Source organism: Schistocerca nitens, chromosome 8 (genome assembly GCF_023898315.1).
Source record: "Schistocerca nitens isolate TAMUIC-IGC-003100 chromosome 8, iqSchNite1.1, whole genome shotgun sequence".
Classification (NCBI taxonomy): Eukaryota; Metazoa; Arthropoda; class Insecta; order Orthoptera; family Acrididae; genus Schistocerca; species Schistocerca nitens.
In genome coordinates, this window is record NC_064621.1 from 516,851,811 (window position 1) to 516,875,568 (window position 23,758).

Sequence of the window (23,758 nt, forward strand, 5' to 3'; positions counted from 1 at the left end):
GGTTGGTTTGCACTAGAAGATCACTGTGTAGATTGAGAGTCGAGGTGAATATGACTTTCAGGTATCAAGTCTGTGCATTTCACTAGTACCTGCTCACAAAGGGAGGCATCCTTGTTACTTTTAATGTCTTGCCAAATAAGACACATTGACATAGGGACATCATTTAATTGCACATATCAAAAGTAATTGCTTCAGAATACAAAAGAAAGCACCAAGCATGTATACATTTTAGATAGATACTGAAATGTTGGTGCAGAATTTTGTAAAATTTACCTCTTATTTCATTTTTTTCTTGAAGTCTGTACTCTGTTCATAATAATTCTGTCAATCTTAGCTGTTTGCCCATATGGGACAGAAGTGATAACTATGAGCTTTGTTAATGTTGTTCAGAATTTATTCTGCAGTACAATTGTGAAACATTCCTGTGACTGCTTAGACATAAATAATACTTCCAGTACTTTTTGTCTCAGATTAGGTGATGGATAGTGTGTGTTGTGGTAATGGTTCCATCAGTAAGACTTAAAAGACTGTTTTCATTGGACTTCCATTCCCTAATTAATATTTTATTGTTTTTCATTATAAATGTACACTGAATTGCCTATGATAAACATTATGTGTGGAATTTTTTCCTATCTTGTTTTACCTGTATGGATACTCTAATTTTGAAGCTTGTTATGGTTGAGTGTAAGATTACTCTTATTCTGGGGATTAGCTCCATGACAAGAGTAACATTAGATTAACATAGCTCAGTATTGCGGAACAGTGTCACTTTTTGCTAATGGGTAGTGTAAACTTTCATAGAAGTGTCACGTTGCCTTAGTGTGAGTATCGTACAGCTAACAGAGGTTGAAGTTTATCCAGATAACATTTCTCTAGTCACGAGTGGAAAATTCATAGTGAAGAGATTCAGGTTGAGTACCGTATTATAAACAGTGTTCGATATGTGATCCAATTACTGTACATTTACTGTACCAGTCAAGGAGATAAGTATATTGTCATTTGTATCCTTGTAAAAAAAGTCAAAGAAATTATAATTAAATTTGGTACTCTCTCTCTCTCTCCATCTTACTAATTCTTCCACCCTTCCCCTCATCTGCTTCTCCTTGCACTCTCTCCCTCCACTTCTCTTCTCTCTTAGTGTTACTGTCATCCATCTCAAGGAGCAAGAAAGTCATCTAATCATTAGCATTCAAAATATGTAGTGTGATACTTTTGTGGCCACCTGTTTCACGTACATATTATAGTACACCACACGCATTACAAAATTTAGTCAAATGAATCAATTTTGCCCCATCAACTAAGATAAAATCTTCACATGAAGCAGAATAATCCTTTATAATGTCACACCTTAATGAAAATGTATCTTGGTTAATGCCCTTAGAGGAACTGGAATGAGTGAACTGTAACCTTTAAACAAATTCTCAGCCCTGGACGAAAACAAACAAACAACACAACATCTAAATTTGTTGCATACAAGATTTTCTGGTTTGTAGGCCTTAAGATATTATTTTATAACATATACTTACCGGTGAAATCAACCAATCAACAATATGATTAGTATGTATCCTGCAGTGAGAAATATGGTACTTTACTGTTCAAGAACAAGGGAAGACATAAAGTGACTTGCACTTTATTATTCCACAGCAAGAAACTGTAATTGATCAAATCATTACAGTACAAAATTACCTAAAAAACTGACCAGTAGTCAGCCATTCCTTCACAAAAGATGGCTGCATGTTCCACTGATTGTGATTATGTGATTCTGTTTCTTGCTTCTGGAACTATTGGTGCACATTGGCTTGCATTTTTTCCCTCTTGACAGGATTTTGCCCTCCAAGATGTTCCTCAACTCAGTGAATGTACAATATCAGGTAGAAAAGTATCCTTCATGCACCCCGAATATTTTCTATGTCTGGTCAGAGCTGCTGCAATAAAAACTATTGCATATGATGTTTGGACACTGCATTTACATCTATGGCAACTCATGTTGAACCATCTAGTTTATCTTGCAATCAGTAAAATGAAATATTATTTCCAAAGGCAACAATCTGTCCATGATGAATAGGATTAAACAGCAGTCCACCATTGACTTCATGACCAAAGAGAGGCATTCTGCTATTTGGCAGCTTCAATCAGAATATGTTTCTTGTTCTGAAATAACAAATATAACATCTTCAATCCCATCTGCACGAAACAAGATACGTTGTTATCTTTTTCCTTGGAGATGTAGCACATCGTGAGAGCTGATATGTTATCATAACTGCCAATTGATTCAGCAGGTATCATTATTGATTGACGCTGAATAAAAAATACGTTTACATCAACAATAAGAACATTTAAAATTAGAGAGGTCACCTTTCTTATTGAGGTCAGATCAGGTATCAGTGATCTGTGACATTTTTCTGCTACACATAGGAATGAATATCATTTATTATGCTTTGTAATCAAAGCCTCATAAATCTACTCTTCTTTTCATTGGTCAGTAGTAGTTAAATATGTACCTAAAACACTCAACTCCCTCTCTCAAAATATTAATGCCAATTACAAAGTAGTGGGAGCCCAAGTGATTGTAGCTTCCTTTCCTTCCTTTTAACTGTGACATAGATTTTGATTACTATAGTTCTTTGTCAGGCTACACCAATTATTTGTTGTTATTAGAAGTTTGCCATAAATACTTGCCTTAACACTCCTTTTCTCTACCTTTCTGTTTGCTTCCCCCATTCATTTGCCTCATCATCTTGCTCCTGCACTCCCCATCAAGGTTTTTTTTTTTTTTTTTTTTTTTTTAAATGTCTCTCTATCACACCCGCATGAAGGCAAGCTTGCAATTTTTTCCTCTCAGTGTGAAAGATTAAGCACCTTTTTTCATGAGTGCTGTTTTAATTCACATCATTTATACTCGTATAGCTGATGTTGGTTTGTCTTTTGTCAACACATAAACCATGTATGATTATGTGCACTGCATACATTTTTCAGCAGGTCTGTAACAATGTACCAGTTCATGTTCGTCAAATTCAACTCATAATGTATGTCTTGTGTCCCTTATTTAATAATAGCTTCTATCTGAGCTTTATTGCCACAGCCTACAAATATACTCCATACACTGTTCTTTCTTTTATTTTTGTTTTTGGCTTGTGGTGTATGATAAGTTCATTCACACATCACAAAACTGTGTTTTCTGAATGCGAGATTTAATACTAATGGCTCTTCCTTTAGTTGGTAGATAAGCCTCAGTTGTATTATTGTCCTGTTGCATATGAAGTCTCCATACTCCAAACGAAGACTTAAAATGCAACAGGACATAATACAGCATCTTCCTGCCAATCGCTCAAATGAAAAACTGAGGCTTGAATTCCTCCAATACTTTTTTTCTCTTGTTCATATTTCTCTGTAGCATGGTTTTACACCAGATTTTCCTTCCATGTCATCCACCTCTTCACTGCATCTCTACTCTTGCAAGAAAACCAGTTAAAAAGTTTCTTGTTTGGGAATACCAATTAGTCCATATATCTTATTGCTCCTCCTTCTTGTACACTCTCTTGTTAAGTTAGTGTATATTTTGTGACAGCTTTTCAGTTAATGAACTGCCATAATCTATATTATCTCCCAATGCTGTGTGTAGCATATGCTCAGAGCACATGACTAACTTGTTTGAGTAATTTATGAACACTGCTGTGAAATACATAGCATCTATTTATTTCAAGCATCCTTCTGTAAAATTCATTAATTATTCATGCCTCAGCTTTCATTATCATTATACATATTTTTGTTTATAAGTATTTACATTTTTTCTGCCTACACATAAACATTTACATATCACTGTTGTGTACACAAATAGATTATTTTTTGTTATTTGGCAAAATCCAAACCATAAACAAGACCTGGAAATTTAATACTTTCAAAACACACATGAGGAGAGCAAGACACATCAATTATCTTTTATCTTCTGGTTTTGAAACTGTTGTTTTTGTGGAAATCTGTAGATAGTATGATCTTCTCTGTGTGTCAGTTATTGTCAATACTCATATTTTACCTGTTGGCTGTTATTCTTGTCCATACATTTCTACTGCTGTAAATTTCTGCCTTCTTGTTGAAGTAATCATAATTACATAAGAAGAATGCTTTAAATGAAGGCATTTCATATTCAATTTTTATATGACAGTATGATAGGGCATTATGGTCACATACACAGAGAGCATCATAAGCTTCAAATTGTCTTGCACTTCTATTTGTCAATGATTGTTGAGTAAAGACTGTAGTGAAGTCCCTGTAATTAAATAGATGGTTTCTCTTTGTGTGATTTTAATTAGCTCCAAGGAGTCTCATATTTTAATCAAAATGCATTTACCATAATTTCTTGTATATTTATTCTTATTTTTTATTTCTTTATTGTAAAATATGGAGTCAGTGTAAGTTGAATGATTTATTTTGTTTCCTACGTGATAGGAAGGCAGCTCACATTTCTGTCTTTATTTAAAGCAAGTTTTATATTTAACTAAAATACTATGAAGACTTACTTAAAAATTATATTTATTTTCAGAAGGTTATTTATTTTCATTATATCAATGGCCAAAATTCATAATATAATAACTGTAAATCTGCAAAGTGAGCCATACTGTGTGTGTTTGTGTGTGTGTGTGTGTGTGTGTGTGTGTGGCCGTAATGCAAACTGATACAATTGATGTACTATATTACAAGAGCACAGCTCTTATTATGAAAAGCGCAATAAGGTGTGAATGTTTGTGTGCACTGTTGTGTGGGTTTACAATTTTTTGTGAGAAGCTTGAGTTGGAAATGCAATGACAGTATATGAATTTATACATTGTTTGTCTTTGAATGAAGGGACATGTTCACTTTCCAAGTGTCTTATGTTGTATTTTTGTACTGAAGCAGTTACACAAACTTATTTTTAGAAAAAATTTCTTTTTTTGTAAACGTTATTAATGACAACAAAGTAGCAATACAAGAAAGTTGGATCTCTTTCTGATTTCTGTGTGAGAGTTGCTTTAAGTGAAATTCACAAAATCTTTTAAAAATTTACATAAAATTGTTCTAGAAAAATGTTTCTGCACAATACAAAGTACTGTAGTGTTTCTTTTCTGGACAGAAATAATATTTGTATAAACTTATCTGTCTAATCAGTCATGTTCAACCTGCAATGAAATTTGAATTGTAGCAGGTAATTACAAAAGTTGTGAGTTGCTTAAGAATTTAAACTGGATTTATGTAAAGAAACAGCTTTTGTCCCAAGTTAATAGTTCATTCTGAGAATGTGATTTTGAAATAACAGTTCACGTGTAGAAGTATCTGTCAACAGTTGTATGTCTGAGACACAAATAATTAAACTGAAAATATCCTGTTCTCAATTAAATATTATGTTACCCCTAAAATCAGTGATTATGTCTCAAGCATATTGTGCAGTCTCTATTTTGCTTGAGTTAGTGTGATTTTAGGTTGTGATAATGTGATAACCAAACAGTATTTATTTTAATAACTGTTAAGTTATTAAAGTGCACTATTTTGTCACTGCTGTTTATGTATAGAAATCAATCCTGATGCCTAATACTTTTATAAAAATTGTTTTTGTTTCTGTGATAACCTATCAGCAGACTGTCAGATTAATGTTAAACAGGATCTCATAAAACATTTGTTCTGAGGTAATAAATGATTTGCACTACTGTAATGTTTTCTTTTCAAATTCAGTAATCCACAGTATGTTAAGTAATGTTATGAAAGAGATCACAAACCTATTTTTTACATGTAATATTATCAAACGTTTCTAGATAAACAAGGCCTGAGACTCAGGTGTCTTTGTTTAGTGACACAATATTGTTAACAAATATGACTTTCTCATGCCTTGCTTCACTTGCATTTTTATGTTCGCGGCTTGGTTGCTCCACCCGCACACATAGACATCTGTAAGTTTGTCAATCTTCTCTCCATCATGAGGATTTCAGTCTTCCTTCATCAAGTGAATGGCACATTGATAAGAAACTGGACTTATATTCATGAGAAGAGCAGTTCAAATCTCTCTCTGGCCACACAAATTTATGGTCTTTGTGGTTTCCCTAAATTCCTTAAGGCAAGTCCTGGGATATATGTGACTGCAAACTTTCTAGGTATATTCCAATGATAAAATCTTCTCACATGATAAGTCAAGTGGTGGGACTATCTTGTCACAGTTCGATGAGTTTCGAACACATCATCTTCAGGTGAAGTGTTGGGATACTGTGTTCTGTGTATCTATATAGCTACTGGACTGCTGAGTTCTTCTGTGTGTAGGCCAATCATGTGTTTCTGCACTGCATTCCCCCACCACTGGCCATGCCATGTTCCCCCACCATTGGAGATGTACCCTCTTCCAGAAGTGTGTGATTGGTCCACACACAGAAGAGGTCAGCGATGCAGCAGCTGTATAAATAGTCAGAACACAGCGTCCTGCCACCTAGCTTGAAGATGATGGGTACGAAACTCATCAAAACATTGTGACAACATGACACCACTACTCGGCTGATCACCCAAGAAGATTTTATCAAATGCTGAGATGCTTCCTTTCAAAAGGAAGGAAACATGCTCGTGCTCCATCTCTTAACTGTGTCATCAATATGATTTTCTTTTTCCACAAGTGATGGTAATAATATGATCCCTTATTAAAACATTTTGTGTCTTTAATAATGCTTGCTCAGTAAATTATAACCATTTACTAAGAGAAAAAGTTCCAAAATTCCACATTAGAATTGGTTATCTTTATTTGCACTGGCAACTATAAGTTTACATACTATATGAAAAAACAAAGATGATGTGACTTACCAACCCAAGTTCACCACAGTATCAACACAGCTCAGCTTTAACCAACACTTTTTCGCCTTTTTTCACACCAGATCTCCAGTTGCTTTCTAGTTCACCTTTATCTCTCCCCATATATTTTTATTTTCATTTTCATTTCAGCCTCATGTTACACTTTCCACCTTCTAATACCATGTCACCCTCACAACATCCCCACAACGACCCCATTAAGTTTTATTTACATTCCCTCCGCAAACATGCAGCGCTTTCGTTTGGTAAGTCACATCATCTTTGTTTTTAGATATATTTTTCCCACATGGAAAGTTTACATACAATGTTAGACATATTATCATTCAGAATTCAATTAACAGAAGGTCCAACGAAACTTGATGTTGAACTTCAGATTGAAGAACCAGATTCCACCAAAGAATGGAACAGTGTAAGAACATAAAGTAAAATATTTCAGAACATGAAGATAAAAGAAACGAGGTTTTCTAGAAAAAACTATTTTTTCCTAACAGCAACTACATATTGCATTGAGAACAAGATAAACTAGCTGATTGATTAGAGAAAACAGTGCCAATCTTTAGTGTCCCCACCAGCAAACATCAAGATGGGTAAGGATGAACTGGTGTGGTTATTGAAGCAGAGGCTCCACATGAAGTGTGGCATGGGAAGAGAGACTGACTCTGGTGTTTACCTGTACATGGTGATAGGGCTGGCCCAGCAGTTGTTATGCCAATTTCAACTACCGCAGAGCAACCGTTTGCCTCATCCTGTGCCCTGTTTTCTGCATGGTAATGAGAGTCCTTCACATTAGTGAGGTTTGTGTCTATTCCATGCTTTATCTCTATGTGGTGTTTGGTCTCCCTGATGTCCTACAGATTGACTCACATCTCAAGTTGGATACCCTCATCCGAGGTGTGGCTGTGTGCAGGTTGTCGAGTCACCGTCTGCTTGTATAGTTTACATTCATTCCAACAGTGACAGTTCACGGCATTGTCACATCTTGTACTGATACTAAAGAGGTGATGTTGAGCATTCTAAAATGTGTGACACACTTTTTTAAAAATTTTTCATAGTGTTAAATTCAGGCCACAATGGATGTAGCATTTTTGCAATTCTTGAAAGAACAACTGCATCTCCAGGAATGGAAATAAAAGCTGGAGCTGGAGCAAATGCAGGAACTGCTCACCAGAATGTGTAATTACTCCATATTCATGCCATGTTGCTAGTGGGCCAGACACCAGCAGAGATGCTTTCTCACTTGTCACTGCTGATGCCATTACCGGTTTCAACAAAGATATGGAAATGTGAGAAAATTATCTGCACTGGTTCTTGCTGCACAACCAGGTAAGGCATATGAGTGGCCCTGTTGATAGGATTGCCCTGTTATTGTCTAGAAGTGTGGGATTATATGGAATCATACAGAATTTGAAGCCCTCTACTAACCTTGTGAAACTTAACTTTGATAAACTTTGTCAGTTGCTTGTGCAGTATTTTGGTCATCACATCTATGTTAGGATAGTTTAACCGGCACCACAAGCACCCTAAGCAGGCATATGTTTTGTGGATCGCCAACCTGCTAGGTCTCTTGTGCAAGTGTTGGTTTGAGTGGTCCCTACATACTACTTTATAACCAGACTCACTAATTAAGGGTGTGACTGTCTGGTTAACACACAACCTGGAAGTCCAAATTAGGGAATTGGCATTGTCCAACCCTTCAATAGCCAAAGCTGCAAAGTTTGCTGAATCACATGAACTTACGGTGGCAGCAAGGGATGTACTTCCTGACAAATGGCTGTTGGCAATGTCAGATGTGCATGATAAACAGCCTCTTGTGACTTGTAGGGTGAGCCAGGCAGGCTTGCCTTCCACTGAACTGCTGTATGTTGACGCCATTGATGTTTTGAGTGCAGTGACATCATGGCACTGTATATATTCCTGGCTTCAAGTTTGGCTGGTAAGCATCAATCAAAGCATCATAATCCCTGCTCACAATGTTTTTCAGGTTCATTGTGTTGCTCTCCTTCTGCACTGGTTTCTGTTCAATGAGAGAGCCAGCAGCCTAGCCCCAACTGTCATTTGATGCATGTCCAATAGGACTGTCCACACTTAGAGGGCATGAGTGGAGCTTGCTGCAAAACAGAACATTTGTCAACATTTAGTGCCAGTCAGCAACCCGCTGGATGGTTGCTAGAGGCTCCAGTGTTTTCCCTGGACTCAGGGGCTCTCTCACTGACACCCCACAAGCATTGCTCCAGCATATTCTGCCATTGTTGGTATTGGGTGGGTGACCGCTTGAGTTTCAGGTAGACATGGGAATGATGATCAGCCTAATTACCATAGGTATGTACAGGCTCTTGGACTGCTCTGTGTTGCAACACCCATTACATCAAGATGTACCTTATAGTAAACAGCGTATTCCGTGGATGGGGCAATTCTCTCTCTGCGTATTATAAGAATGTGGAACAGTGACTCATGTTGTTAGTGGTAAATTCATTGTTGGTACAAAATGTATTTTGATTAGACACCTTTTGTGTGTTTGGCTTCCAGATAGCTGACAAAGTACATGCAGCATCTCAATCCGTCCCCTTTCAAGATGCGTACTCCTTACTACACTCGTGCAACCTTTCATTTGTGAATACCTTGGTTTGGGCAGAAAATTCTGAACCACATGTCTCCCTTAAAGACATTAACAATAACTAAATTTTGTCACTCCCACCCCATTCTCTTAACCATGCACAACAAGGCCAAGATCAAGTTTCAGTATTGGCTGCACCTTGTGTTTCTTTCTCCTGTGTCGCAGGTTTAGTGGGCCACCACTTTGATGGTGATTCAGAAACCAGACGGCACCTTGCACCTATGAGTTGATTTTAAACAGACAATCAACATGCAATGTGTCACAGTTTCTTGTCATTTCCATGACCAGAGGAGTTGTTGGCTAAGTTGTCAGTGGGCCAGTATTTTTCATGCATTCACTTGGGTGATACATACGTACAGTTGATGTTTGACACAACTTCCCAGAATTTCTTGGTGCTTAATGCGCCTTTTGGACTTTACCAGTTCAGTTGCTTGCCCTTTGGAATCTAATTTATTCTGGGACTTTATCAATGATATTTGGAGCAGTTGATTCATGACATTCCCCATTGTATAAAGTACCTCGATGACAACTTAGTGAAGGTCTCCATATGAGAGGAATGTTTACAAAATCAGCAGGTGGTTTTCCAACACCTCCTGGAAAATACTCTTCATTGCATGCTTGAAAAATGCATTTTTATCTCCTTAAAGGTATATTTTTTATGATATGTGCTCAGAAAAAATGTTCTTATCTCTATGGACAAGCATGTCAAAGCTGTCATCAACTTACAATTTCCCAAGAACCAGAAGAAGCTCCAGAACTTTTTGGATAAGATCTTTTATTATGCTAATTTCATTCTTTAGGCAGCAGACATTTGCTCACTGTTTGGCTTCCTTTACTACAGGTAAACCATTAACCTTGGCTGCTGATGTCCCCCAGTAAATTACTGGTTTGTCCATCTGGAACTTGAATGATGCTGGCCCTCTGGGACTCAATATTCATTTGCTGGGTAAGGGCTTGGCAACCTCCTTTGCCCCAGTCCCCTGTCGTCCTAAGCTCTGAGCATACTCCAGTGACCACCATGTGATGGTGGAATGTTGTGTGTCACAGGGAATGAGGATCTTGACGTGACCACCTGAATCACAAGGATCATAAAAACCTCTGCAAAAATACCGTCAATCTCAAGGTGAGCTGTACTACGCACTGATGAGATGGATGGTTGTTGAGATAGAGCAGTTGTTAGAGGGCAACCTCTGGGGGACCTGCAGTGCCTCAGTTGTATAAGGCTTATCTAGGCATGAGGGGCTATCCCTGGGACTGCAATGGATTCTTTGAAACTTTCTCTTCCTACTCCCAGTGGGAAAGATGGGCCACTGGTAGGTACCAACACCCAGTCAATAAGAGGGCTCATGTAGGAAGTCCTCCTAACACAGAACTGTTTCAGAATTCTGGTTTTTATAGTTACAGAATGTGTGCTGCTAGTCAGAGTGTGTTTGTACTAATTAAAAGAAAAGAGTCTCACCCTTTTACATTCAAAAGGGTTTAGAGGGGATTGCAGGCACCTTAAAATCTATTAAGCAGTTACACAATGTAACATTGGTGGGAACATCAAGTTTCTAACAAGAGACAAACCTGAAGAAGGCCGAAAACATTGAGGAATATGCCATTGAGACTGAGCTCCACACCACATTAAACTACAGTAAATGTGTTGTGACTTGCAGGGGACCTGGTGGACATCCAAAAGAAGACCTGAAAGCTGAGTGATTCCAAAAAGGCATTGAAGATGAGCAAAATATTGAGAAAAGGGTGGAAGGTTATCTGATTAAATCTGACTCATTCGTCCTCACTTTTAATACCACAAAACTCCCAGAACATAAGCTCGATTTTCTTCGCTTAACCATTCGGCCCGATATCCCCAACCCATGCACTGTTTTAAATGCCAGCACTTTTAGCACACTGCTCTTGGATGTAAAGGAGAAGTCACCTGTAAATGTGGTATGGCTGCCTACAAAGCAGTTGGATGTTCATCTCCAAAGTGTGAGAATTGCTCTGGGGCTCACCCTGTCAGGAGTAGGGACTTCTGTATCTTCCTTGAAGAACAGAAGACAGGAGATCAAAACCATATGACAGATCCCCTGTGGTAAGGCCAAGAAGATTTATAATGCCATGCAGCCCCCCATGTTTGCTACCTCCTTTGCTTCAGTTGTTAAACATCCAGTACAGAATACCGAAGCTGCTACAAAAATGGAGCTTACTAGTGTTAGCACTAGTCCCTGTATGTGTTAGTGTTCTTGTGCTGTTGCAGTTACTTCAAAGCCTGCGCTTCCTCCCAAAACATCAGACAAGGCCATGGTAGCCAATGTCGTTGAGGTCCCTCCTCCTCCAAAGGTTCATTCTGGTCCACCCTCTAATGCTCCCACTACGATTGCCGCGGTTGTGACTCTGAAGCCTACCCAGTGTAGCGGTTTGCCTACTATGTTTATCTCTTCATTTGATGTCCTCAGTGTTGACGTAATGCGTTGCTACAGAGGCTGAAAAATGGGATTTGTTATTTGGACACTGACTACTGTAAATAATGTAGCTGACAGATGTACAGTTGCGTTTCACAGTCTTTTACTTTCACTTTTCACAACCCCCCATACGCACATTTAATATGGCCAGTGCACTATTGTTCTAACTTCCCATAAGCCTCATTAATAGATAGCAGGTGAACATTCACATATTGCTACAATAGTTTCCTGTTGAACATCTATGAACAGTAAAAACATAGCCACATAATTCACAGTTCTTTCGGAATAATCAGGTACATATGGAACAGACACTGTGATTGCTTTAACATAGGGGCTACTGGTGTAGCACTTATTTCACTGTTAAGTTGATTCATTGTTGTTGTTCTAACCAACACAGGTTCCTTTTCTGAACTGACTATCTCGTGACCAAAAATCGGGCGTTTATATGTCCTCACAATAATAGCTGCTGAAACTACACATTGTTTGAAGTTTAGTTTACAGAAATTACACTAAAAACTTAACTCCTTAAATTAACTGAATACGTCGAAAAATTGGTTCTTTTTAACAGTTTCTTCTACTTCAAGGATTAAGTCGAATTATTTGTTTAAATCGTGAAAGTAACAAATATAGTTATGCAACCAATACTGTTGACAAAACTGTTAATTGCTTTGGAATTAATTAAGGGGTACTTTTGCTAACTTGTTTCCGACTAGAGCCAAATTAATCCTTTAAGAATACTATTAGTTGTTCCTCCAAATGTTTATAATTATTATAGAATTTGTATTTGCTTATAAGTCAACAATAGAATTTAAGTTATGAAACAATTACTGATTTCACCCTATAATGAAAGATAGTAACTAGTAATAGACGAAATAAATTATAGAATCATTTACATACATAAACAAAGCACAGAATTAGATCTGGTGTTATATTCTTTAAAACTGAGGGCCAACCTTTCACTTTTATGAAAATGCAGATTATTCTCACCTATGCTAATGGTAAATAGTTAAAAGTAACAAAACGAATTTAAGGAGGCAGATGGCAAAACAAGAGGGGTAGTAAAATTATCCCAGCTTGCTTCATCACACCGAGGCAAAAAAAGCTAAGGTCAAGTGCCCACCACCAATACAGTCGAGAAGTCAGCAGTCCGACGATGTCGATGTCATCCTCTCTGAAATCCTTCACGGTTCTTCTGTAGAGCTCTCGGGCCTCGACGTCAGACTGGGTCACCGTCTTGCCCCAAGACTGAGCCTCCACCCGTCACGGGCTCCCCTCTTCGATGGAAAGACAGGGTGAAAGTGCAACTCTCATGATAGATGACTCCCGTATTATGGTGGAACGTTAATGGGTTCAGGACACATGTGGAGGGGCTGAGACTTTGAACACAGGAACAGGGGGTGTTCAGCCCACTGTTCCTGTGTTTACAAGAAACACATTTTAAAGGCACTGATGCCTATGTGATATGGCTATACCCTTCACCAAAAGGATGACCTGACTGGCGACGGAGCCGAGGGACATGTTGCTGTGTGTCAACAAGGTGCACCACTCCTTTCCTCTCTCCTCGGTTACTGACCTACAAGCAACGAAATGAAATGATCGTGTGGCACAGTTGGCCGGGAGGTCCCAACCGGGGAAGTTCGGCCACCAGGTGCCAGTCTTATTGCAGTCGACACCACATCGGGTGACTTGCACACCGATGATGATGACGATGAAAGGGTGATAGAGACGACACGACACCCAGTCCGAGGGCTGGGAATTGAACCCGGGCCTACAGCTTGGTAGACAAACATGTTACCACTCAGCTAAGGAGGCAGACACCTACAAGCAATAGCTGTTGCAGGTCGTGTGGGTCAGAAGATCACTATCTGATCACTGTTCTTATCTCCATATGATGTGATAGACTCTGAGGCTCTCACAGGCCTTCTCGAACAACTCCCCTACCCATTTCTCCTATTGGGTATAAAATGAAATGATCGTACGGCACTGTCGGCCGGGAGGCCCCATTCGGGGGAGTTCGGCCACCGTATTGCGAGTCCGTTTTTGTTGACGCCACTTTGGCAACTTGCGCGTCAATGATGGTGAAAGACACACGACACCCAGTCCCCTGCCGGGAATCGAACCTGGGCCCCCTGCGTGGTAAGCGGTAATGCTACCGCTACGCTAAGGAGGCGGACTCCTATTGGGTGATTAATACATTATGGGGCTCGAGCTCTACTTGCTCTGGGGGTCGAATCTTGGAGAACCTCGTGATGTGTCAGGAGCTGAGATCCTCAATAAAGATGAAGAGGGAGGTGGCACAGTGGAGACCATAATTGACTTGCATTCAGGAGGACAACAGTTCAAACCCATGTCTGGCCATTCAGATATAGGTTTTAGGTGATTTCCCTAAATTGCTCCAGTAAAATGCCAGGATGGTTTCTTTGCAAGGGCACAGCTGATTTCCTTCCCCATCCTTGACACAATCCAAGCTTGTGCTTCATCTCTAATGACCTCAATGACAACGGGTCTTTAAGCTCATTCTTCCTTCCTTCCTTCATCCTCAATACTGGCAGTCCCACTCATTTCTCAGCTGCTACTGGATCATCCCCAGCTATCGACCCATCTTTTTGCTCTCTTGCCTTTGCATACTCAGCTCAGTGGGAAACTATTGATGACCTTCATTCCAGTGACCATATCCCATTATGGATCCATTTACTGGATGGCAGATTGCTTGAACAGAAGCCACTGAAATAGATGGTCAGCAGGGCTAACTGGATGCTATTCAGCCATCTGACTGTGTTTGAACACCACAACAGTGTCCAGGAATGGATGGAAAACATTGCACATTTGATCCATCATGCTGCTGACTTATCAATCCCAAAGTCTTCAGGTCATCTTAGGAGGCGACTTGTTCCCTGGTGGTCTCGTGAGTGCCACTCAGCAGTCAAGAAATGGCAGGCGGTTCCTCTATGATTTAGACACCGCCCAACAGCAGACAACCTCACAGGATTTTGAGTAGCGAGAGCCAAGGCTCGACTCATAATTGAGAAGAGCAAGAAAAGGTCATGACAAGCATTCCTGGACTCCATAAACCATTCCACTTGTTCTACAAAAGTATGGGAAGCCGTCGGGAAGAATTCTGGTTAACTAAGTCATTTACCAGTACAGTAGTGATGAAATAAGTGTCTCTCCAGACAACACCCAGAGACATCACTGAGATGATGGCAGAACATTTTGCAGTGACTACTGCTGATAATAGCAAAAATTTGGGACTGCAGAGATTCTGAGTCTTACAACTGCCCTCTCTCCATGTGAGAGCTGAATTGGCACTGTCTGAGACTCGTGATACTGCACCCAGTCATGACCAAATTCAGTACTGCATGCTTCGACAATTGCCAGCAGCATCAAAGCAAATCCTCCTCAAATGTTTTAATTTGATATGGAAGACAAGCAACTTCGTCGACTTGTGGAGCGAGGCAATATTGATACCTCTCCTCAAACCACGAAAGGACCACCCATGTCCCAGTAGTTAATGGAACATCGCCTTAATGAGCTTTGCGGGAAAGACCCTGGAGTGAATGATTAACTGTCACATGGTCTGGCTGTTAGAGACCAGGCAACTCCTTGGCTGCTCTCACTGTGGATTCTGGAGATTTTGGTCCACTTTCGACAACCTGATCCTCCTAGAGGTGGCTATCCAGCAGGCTTTGCTATATAAGCATCACTGTCTCGCCATATTCTTCAATGTCAGTAAGGTGTACAACGCTACCTGGAGACACAGTATTTTTATACAGTTCCATAAATGAGGCTTTTGTGGCCTCCACCCAATTTTCATACAGTCCTTCCTGACTAAGCATTTTTTTTAGGTCTCAAGTTGGTGACGTGCTGTCAGATCATTTTGAGTGGGAGAATGTCAGATCATTTTGAGTGGGAGAATAGTGTTCCTTTGGGCAGCATTTTTAGTGTTACCCTGTTTGCCATAGCCATAAACAGTATCACATCTGTGGCAAGGAGTCCTTTAAGTACTCCTTATTTGTGGATGATTTTGCTGTTTTCAGTTCCTCCTCCAGTGTTGCAACAGTGACCTGTGAGTTGCAACTTACAGTACAGAGATTAGAGGAGTGGCCTTCAAATACGGGTTTTCAGTTTTCTACAGATAAATGTATATGTGTGTTCATTTTAATCAGTCTCATTGTATTTTTAATTGACATGACTTGTGTATGAGGGACACCATTCCACATTTTATAGACTTAGTAAGGTTTCTGGGCATCATTTTTTACTCCAAACTACCAATGGTTATCACATTTGAGAGACCTGAAAGCCAGAATACAAAAGGCACTGAATGTCATAAAGTGCCTTAGCCACAGATCTTGGGTAGCAGGCAGGTCACACCTGCTCCAGTTTTACATGGCTTTTGTCATTCACAGCTAGACTATGAGTGCACAGTGTACAGGTCAGCGAGGCCTACTTACCTAAAGATTACTGATGCTGTCCACCATGAGGGGATTAGGCTGACCACAGGTGCTTATAGGACCAGACTCTTACCCAGTCTCTGTGCTGAGGTTGGGGAACTGACACCAGGCAGCAGCAGCTCCTCATAGTGTGTCAGGCATGTAAGTTCCTTGCAGCCCATCCCTGAAATGCTATTTCTCCAATCATCCATGATCAATAATGCCAAATGCTATTTGGATCTGCATGCAGCATGTGTTGGAGACACCTGGTTTGGAGCAAATACAACCACAAATCCACACTTCTGACCATCTGCCACCCTAGTTACTGCAGACGCTGAGAGTAATTTTAGATTTGATGCAAAACAGGAGAGGTTGCACTCATGCATATGTTTCTAATACAGTATTTAAGAACATTATAACTGAGCGCCGCACTGTTACGGTGTCTTCATGATGAGGCGTCGCAGCTAGGGTGCGATTGCCAATTTGTCTATTAAAGCTTTCTTGTATGAATGTATGTGGGCTCCAGTGTAAGCAGTCAGAATCTTATATGATCTGCAACGGGCGAGCTGTGTCTGCAGACATGCGTCATGACCGTATGGCATGACTGCAGCGTGTGAAAGTAGCGGAGAGACACTTACAGAGTAGTTACATTCTCTGGAACTATAAAAATTAATAACTGATCTATAAATAGCCTGAGGAACTTCATATCAGGTATATAAACTACTGTTGTGTAAAGGAGCAATCTGTCAAAATCTGAAGTCAATAACTGTCATAATGTGGAAGTTAAAAAAGAAAAAAAAAGTCAGTAAAAAATGTAATTATCCAATACTCAAAAAACTAAATCAATATATGTATGTTAATAGTTCACCAACTGTGGCTATATGAAAAGATATGATAACACCTTCAGTGTTTACATTCAAATTTGGAAAGTTCTCATTTTAGAAAATCTTTCGTAATTTTGCTGTAGTAATAACTTTAAGAATTTCAAGTAGATATTTATGTTCTGTGTTAGGGTGAGTGTGAGAGAGAGTGCTTGTGTGAGTGTATGTGGGACATTCACCAATATTAAATTTTCAGTTTGTAATTCTCTATAGGAACTTGCAAGTGTTCCAGCTTTGTATCGTGGGAATGAATCCACCAGTGGTTCCCCTACTAGTGGATGATGGATGTCCGAGCATGTTTGAATATGTAAGAGACAGCCAGAATGTTTGCGACTATATAAACAAACAAAAAAGTCCTAATGCAAGTTTAAAAGGACTTTTGAACTTAGAAATTTGGACAGCAACTCATTTCTGATTTATTCTTTAGAGTCCACAAGACTATTTTCAGCTTTTTGTACTTATAGCAGCCTCCGACATGTAGTTATGAAGTCTCAGTTTCTTCAACACTGCTTTTCTGAGATCTCTTAAGTAGCTGCAGTCAGGAGTTACATGTGCAGATCTGCAGCAGTATCGAGGTAGGTGGACAATTTATGTTGCAGAACCGCCATCGATGTGCGAAAGAACATGTTATGTCACAATGGATGGGTCAAAACAGAGGCACCCTGTTGGTTGCTCTGTTATTTTCTCTGATAGTGTCCTCAAGGTCCAACTGCTTCAAGACTTTACTGTATTTGATGCAGAATTATATGTGATCTTGCAGATACTGGAACAAAATGGTTCAAATGGCCCTAAGCACTATGGGACTTAACATCTGAGGTCATCAATCCCCTAGACTTAGAACTACTTAAACCTAACTAACCTAAGGACATCACACACATCCATACCCGAGACAGGATTCGAAACTGCGACCATAGCAGCAGCGCGGTTCCGGACTGAAGTGCCTAGAACCGCTTGGCCACAGCGGCCGGCGGTACTGGAGCAAATGAGGCACGATTCAAGTACTAAATTCCTTGATTGTTCTGGTTCTCTGAGTGCCATTCACTCTCTTGTACCCAGCAGATAAACGAGTCCAAAGTATCTAGGACACACTCCTGCAACTACAACAGCTGGGGAAGGTGTCTTTCTGCTGAGTGCCAGGGTGCATGGATATTGTGGGTAATGTAAAGGCAGATGTAGCAGCCAAGGAGGTGTATCACAATGCTCAGTTAGTTCAGTGTGCCATCCCCCAGTGTGCTATCATCTCGCTCTTGAGACTCAGATACAGAGTCTTGCGTTGATGGGAGGATGAGTGACTGGAAGTGACAGATAATGATCTCCGTCTTGTAATGCCCACAACATGGCCGTGGTGTACCTCCTTCCACCCACATCAACAACACACGAGACCCTCCTTACTTGTCTTCACATAGGCCACAGCCATATGACGCATGGTTTCTTGCTGTAATGAGAGAACCTTTCAATGTGTGGTGCTTGTGGCTTACAGGTCACTGTGTGCCACATTTTATTAGACTGTGTTTTATTTTCTGACCAGTTGGCAGCAGCAGATTTGTTGACAGATCTGCCCTCTATTTTAAGTAATGTTCAAACAAATCTGGTGAGCACCGAGCAAGGTGCCGCTGTGGTAGCACACTGGACTCGCATTCGGGAGGACGACGGTTCAATCCCGCGTCCGGCCATCCTGATTTAGGTTTTCTGTGATTTCCCTAAATCGCTCCAGGCAATTGCTGGGAGGGTTCCTTTGAAAGGGCACGGCCGACCGGCACGGCCGCCTTCCTTCCCCATCCTTCCCTAATCCGATGAGACCGATGACCTCGCTGTTTGGTCTCTTTCCCCAAACAATCCAATCCAAATGTGGTGAGCATTTTACAATTTTGTGATTTGTCTAACATATTTTTGAAAATTTTAGGTAGATGTTTTTAATGTGTTAATATGGTAACTGGCTCACCCATGTTTTTTGTAAGTGGTCAGCCAGTCACATTTCCCTGTGCCTCTCTTTTAGCTCCTCTGTTGTTGTATTTCTGTTTTAATCTGAGGTATAGCATGTTTCAGGCTTTCTTGTCATCTTACAGGATATGAGATAGAATGTTTGTGTGAGTGAATGTGAGTGAGGTGGGAGTGAGTGCATGGGTGTTGTTTTTTAGGTTTCCTCCTTGCTGGCTGATAACAATTTTCGTAACTTTATCCGCATTCGTCTCTTTTAATATGCGTAAGGGCACTGATTACCTCACTGTTGAGGGCTTGTAAGCTCCAAACACACACACACACACACAGAGAAATATATATATATATATATATATATATATATACAAATGAAACCAAGCAGCCCACCACTTACACATCAAAGATGCTTTCTGCAGTGAGTAACTATTCACAGGTGGAAAAAGCAGTAAAAAATTTCACTTTTTCTTGTATTTTCTTTATTCATCACTGACCACATTTCCTTATTCATTCCTTGCTCTAAGCTATCAGATCAGACTGCCTGCTGGTTGCAGAGGTGGGCCCTCTTTCTCAATAATTAGAGTTATGACCTTTGTTATTGGTTCACTGCCCAGCTTCCTAATGTGAATGCACTATCGCAGTTACCAGCTGGTCCCAATTTCATGTTTGATTGACAGGCAGTTTTAATTGTTGCTTTGCATATCTTTCACCAGAAATTTCTGGATTTTTCTCTCACGGTTTGGGAGGTCATGGTCACCAAACTGCTTTTCTGGAAATTCGTTTCACGGTGTTTGATCACAATGCAGAACGCCTTGGGTGGGCTTGTGCAACCTGTACACAGAGTCAGTCTGCACTGCCATTTCATTTTCCCCCTTGGACAGTTCTGTCATAGCACCCTGTGGTGCAAACTGATTTTGCAGCCCCTCTTTGGGTAGCATATGGTTGTTGGTGATTGATTCAGTGTCCAGTTTTCTATATGTTGACAAACTGTTCTCCATGACTTTGGAGTTTGCAGATTTTTGTGTACACAATGGTACCCACCACCTCACTATCCCACCATTACACCCAGCTTCTAACTTGGAGTTGGAGTGATTTGTGGGAAAGTTTAAAATTCAAATGAAAAAGTCTGTGTCTGTCTCATCCTGTGACAATGCACTGTCTAGATTTCTTGCCACATACACAGTGATGCCAGTTAATGGATGCAACCTGGCAGAGTGCAAGGGTGCCAGTCGTGGGGTCCTTCGGATTAGTTATTATGTGATTCATATGCCACAGATCATTGTGGACCATCTCGTTATCCTCACAGAACTGCTGTTTGGGTCTGTCTTTCAGGTGGCAGCAGGAGTGGGCCACCAAAGTCAGTATCTGTTTGTGATGGATGTTTATTGGTAACAGCCGACTCATCATTCCAATCAGTTGTGCTGACAACCTGTGGGGCTCCAACTGTCACTGTCCGTAAGCCAGCCGCATGACAGTGATGGCAGAAGCGTTGGTCTGTTGAAAGGCTCTCAATTGCAAAAGCATGTGCACCCATTGCCATTCCCTCCATGCTTTCTGCTGTCCTATCTTCGACCTTCGACTGGGGCACTGGTGAGGATCGCTCCCACAACTGGCAGCGTGAAGCCAATGAAATTTAACCTATTACCCCCTCAGTGGTTGAGTCTGTGCCACTGCCAGTGCTGGCAGTCCAACCATCAATCCAGTCTACAATCTTCCAGCCGGCCGGAGTGGCCGAACGGTTCTAGGCACTTCAGTCCGGAACCGAGCGGCCGCTACGGTCGCAGGTTCGAATCCTGCTTTGGGTGTGGATGTGTGTGATGTCCTTAGGTTAGTTAGGTTCAGGTAGTTCTAAGTTCTAGGGGACTGATGACCTCAGCTGTTAAGTCCCATAGTGCTCAGAGCCATTTGAACCATTTTACAATCTTCGACCCCTCTGGGTGAATCCCATCAGCAGTTATTGAGATGGATGTGATGTCACCGCCAGACACCACACTTGCTAGGTGGTAGCCTTTAATTCGGCCGCGGTCCATTAGTATATGCCGGACCCGCGTGTCGCCACTGTCAGTGATAGCAGACCGAGCGCCACCACACGGCAGGTCTAGAGAGACGTACTGGCACTCGCCCCAGTTGTACAGCAGACTTTGCTAGCGAAGCCACACTGACAAATACGCTCTCATTTGCCGAGACGATAGTTAGCGTAGCCTTCAGCTAAGTCATTGGCTACGACCTAGCAAGGTGCCATAGCTTTGATAATTAATATTGTGAAGCATGTATCATCAAGAGCGATGTTCTACAAATGTGGATTAACGTTAAGTATTACAGCAACTGCGTCCATTTTCTAAGTTCTCATTTACTTTAACTGTTCCAGACCTCACGCCAATCTGCGTGAGCTTAACGCGTGCCTTTCGGCTTCCTCTCGTTGTGACTTGGCTGTCTTGCTAAGTCACAACAATGGATGCTGATGATCTGGTGTAGTTATTGAAGCAGAATAGTACTGGATGCTGTGACAGGATGCATACTAAACAACCAGTTACCCAGATAATGAACAAGCATCCGTGTACAGGAAAACACCTGAAGGGGAGATGAATGAAATTAGATACATTTGATGACAAATGTAACTCTCAAACAAAGAAGTGCTTTATACAAATATGTTTCATTCATTGATGACATTCAGGATTCTGGACAAGCTGGATAGCAGCCTCATTGTCAATCTGTAAATTTGGTGTTGCTTTCAACTGACCCAATTCTGTGAAAAGTTTCTTCATCCAGACTATCTGTCAAGCAGCTACAATCTCAGCTTCAGTTGTGGATATGGTAACAGAAGATTGCCTTTGACTAATTCAGGAGATAGGTGCCCCAGAATACAGACAAAGAACATCTGATGTTGACCACCCTGTGCCAATGTTACCAACATGAACAGCATCACTATATCATTCTAAAATCCCCCTTTTTGAACTGTTTTTATAAACAAGCCCACAATTTGTTGAACCACTCAGGTATTGTAGAATCCTCTTCTCCAACATCTTAATCTGTTACTTTTTCCAGATTTCTGGATACCACACTGACAGCATACGCAATATCAGGACATGTCCCACACATAATAAACATTAGTGCCCCAACAGATTGCCTGTACAGGAACTCAACTCAGAGTTATGAGGACTTTCTTCTGCAACTCTGTCCTTTATAACCCAGCCTTGCAGTTATTCGTGTGGAAGCACTCATAATATCTTCTCTGCATAATGTGAGTGACTTATATGAACAGATCCATCTTCTTGTTGATCAGTTTCCAGACATAAGAAAAATGACATGGGTGTTGAAGTAACTTTGAACTCTTCTATTAAATCACTGATAAATTCTTGAAGTTCCTGTTCACAGTGAGTGCCAATCAAACCATCATCAACACGAAGCACAATATTTTCTTAGAAGGCATATTTTCTTAGAGCCTTTCTATCTCATAATAAGGTAAGGATCAGCCTCACTCCTTTGGAATCCAAGTTTAGTGAGATGATTACTGAATGTTTCATTCCAGCAACAAGGAGCCTACTTCAGTCCATACAGACTTTTCTTCAAGTGGCTTACTCTCCCAGACCCATCATTGCATCCTTCAGGTTGCTGCATGTATATGGTTTCTTTCAAGTCACCATAAGGAAAAACTATTGAAACATCAATTTGTGCAAGTTTCATGCTCTTACTTGTTGCAAGACTGAGTAGTGCTTGAATGATAGAAATTCTACCTACAGAACTAAATGTTTGATCATAGTCAACTCCTTGCCACTGTGAGTAATGTTTGATCACCAATCTTTCCTTGAATGTATTGACTGATCCACAGCATTTGTTTTCACTTTCTACATCCATCTGTTCAGAATGACCCTCTTTCCTGGGAGTAGTTCAACAAGGTCCCATGTTTTATTTTCCTGAAAAGCTTTTATTTCATAATACATGGCTTCCTTCCAGAAATTCTTCTGAACAACTTCATGGCTTCACTGTATGTTTCTGGTTCTTGGGACAGTGTTGAGAGATGCATCACATAATCTCTGAACTTTTGTGGAGCTCTGAGATTTGATCAATCATGCAGATGAGGTAATGTTTCTTCATTTATGTCTTCTTGAGCTTCCTCCTGAGGGTCTTATTATCTATAGATTTGTTATCCTCATCACTCTGAGTATTGATAATGGACTGGTCAGCAGTCTGAGATGTTGGATTCCAATGATTAAAAATAATCACTGGAGAAGTTAAAAGTTTCTCAGATTTCAGTGACCTCTTGTCAAAGGTTACATCTTGTGATCTAGTGAGTTTGCACTCCTCTTCACAATAAATTCTGAAATCTTCTCTGTGATCATATCCAATAAGAATTCCTTTCAGTGCTTTCTGGTCCATCTTCCTTCTCTGATGTTCCAGAACATGAGCATAGCAGATGGAGCCTGTCACTCACAAATGTTTCAGTCTTGGCTTCTTACTACACTGCAATTCATATAGAGATGTTCCTGGAGTATTGAAAGGCCCTGTTCATTTCAAGATGTAGGTTGCAGTATTCACCATATCTGCCCAAAGCTTTTGTGGAATGTTCCCATGTGCTATGCATTATAGCTCTGGCAGTTTCCATGACTGTACAATTCTCTCTTTCACTGCATCCAT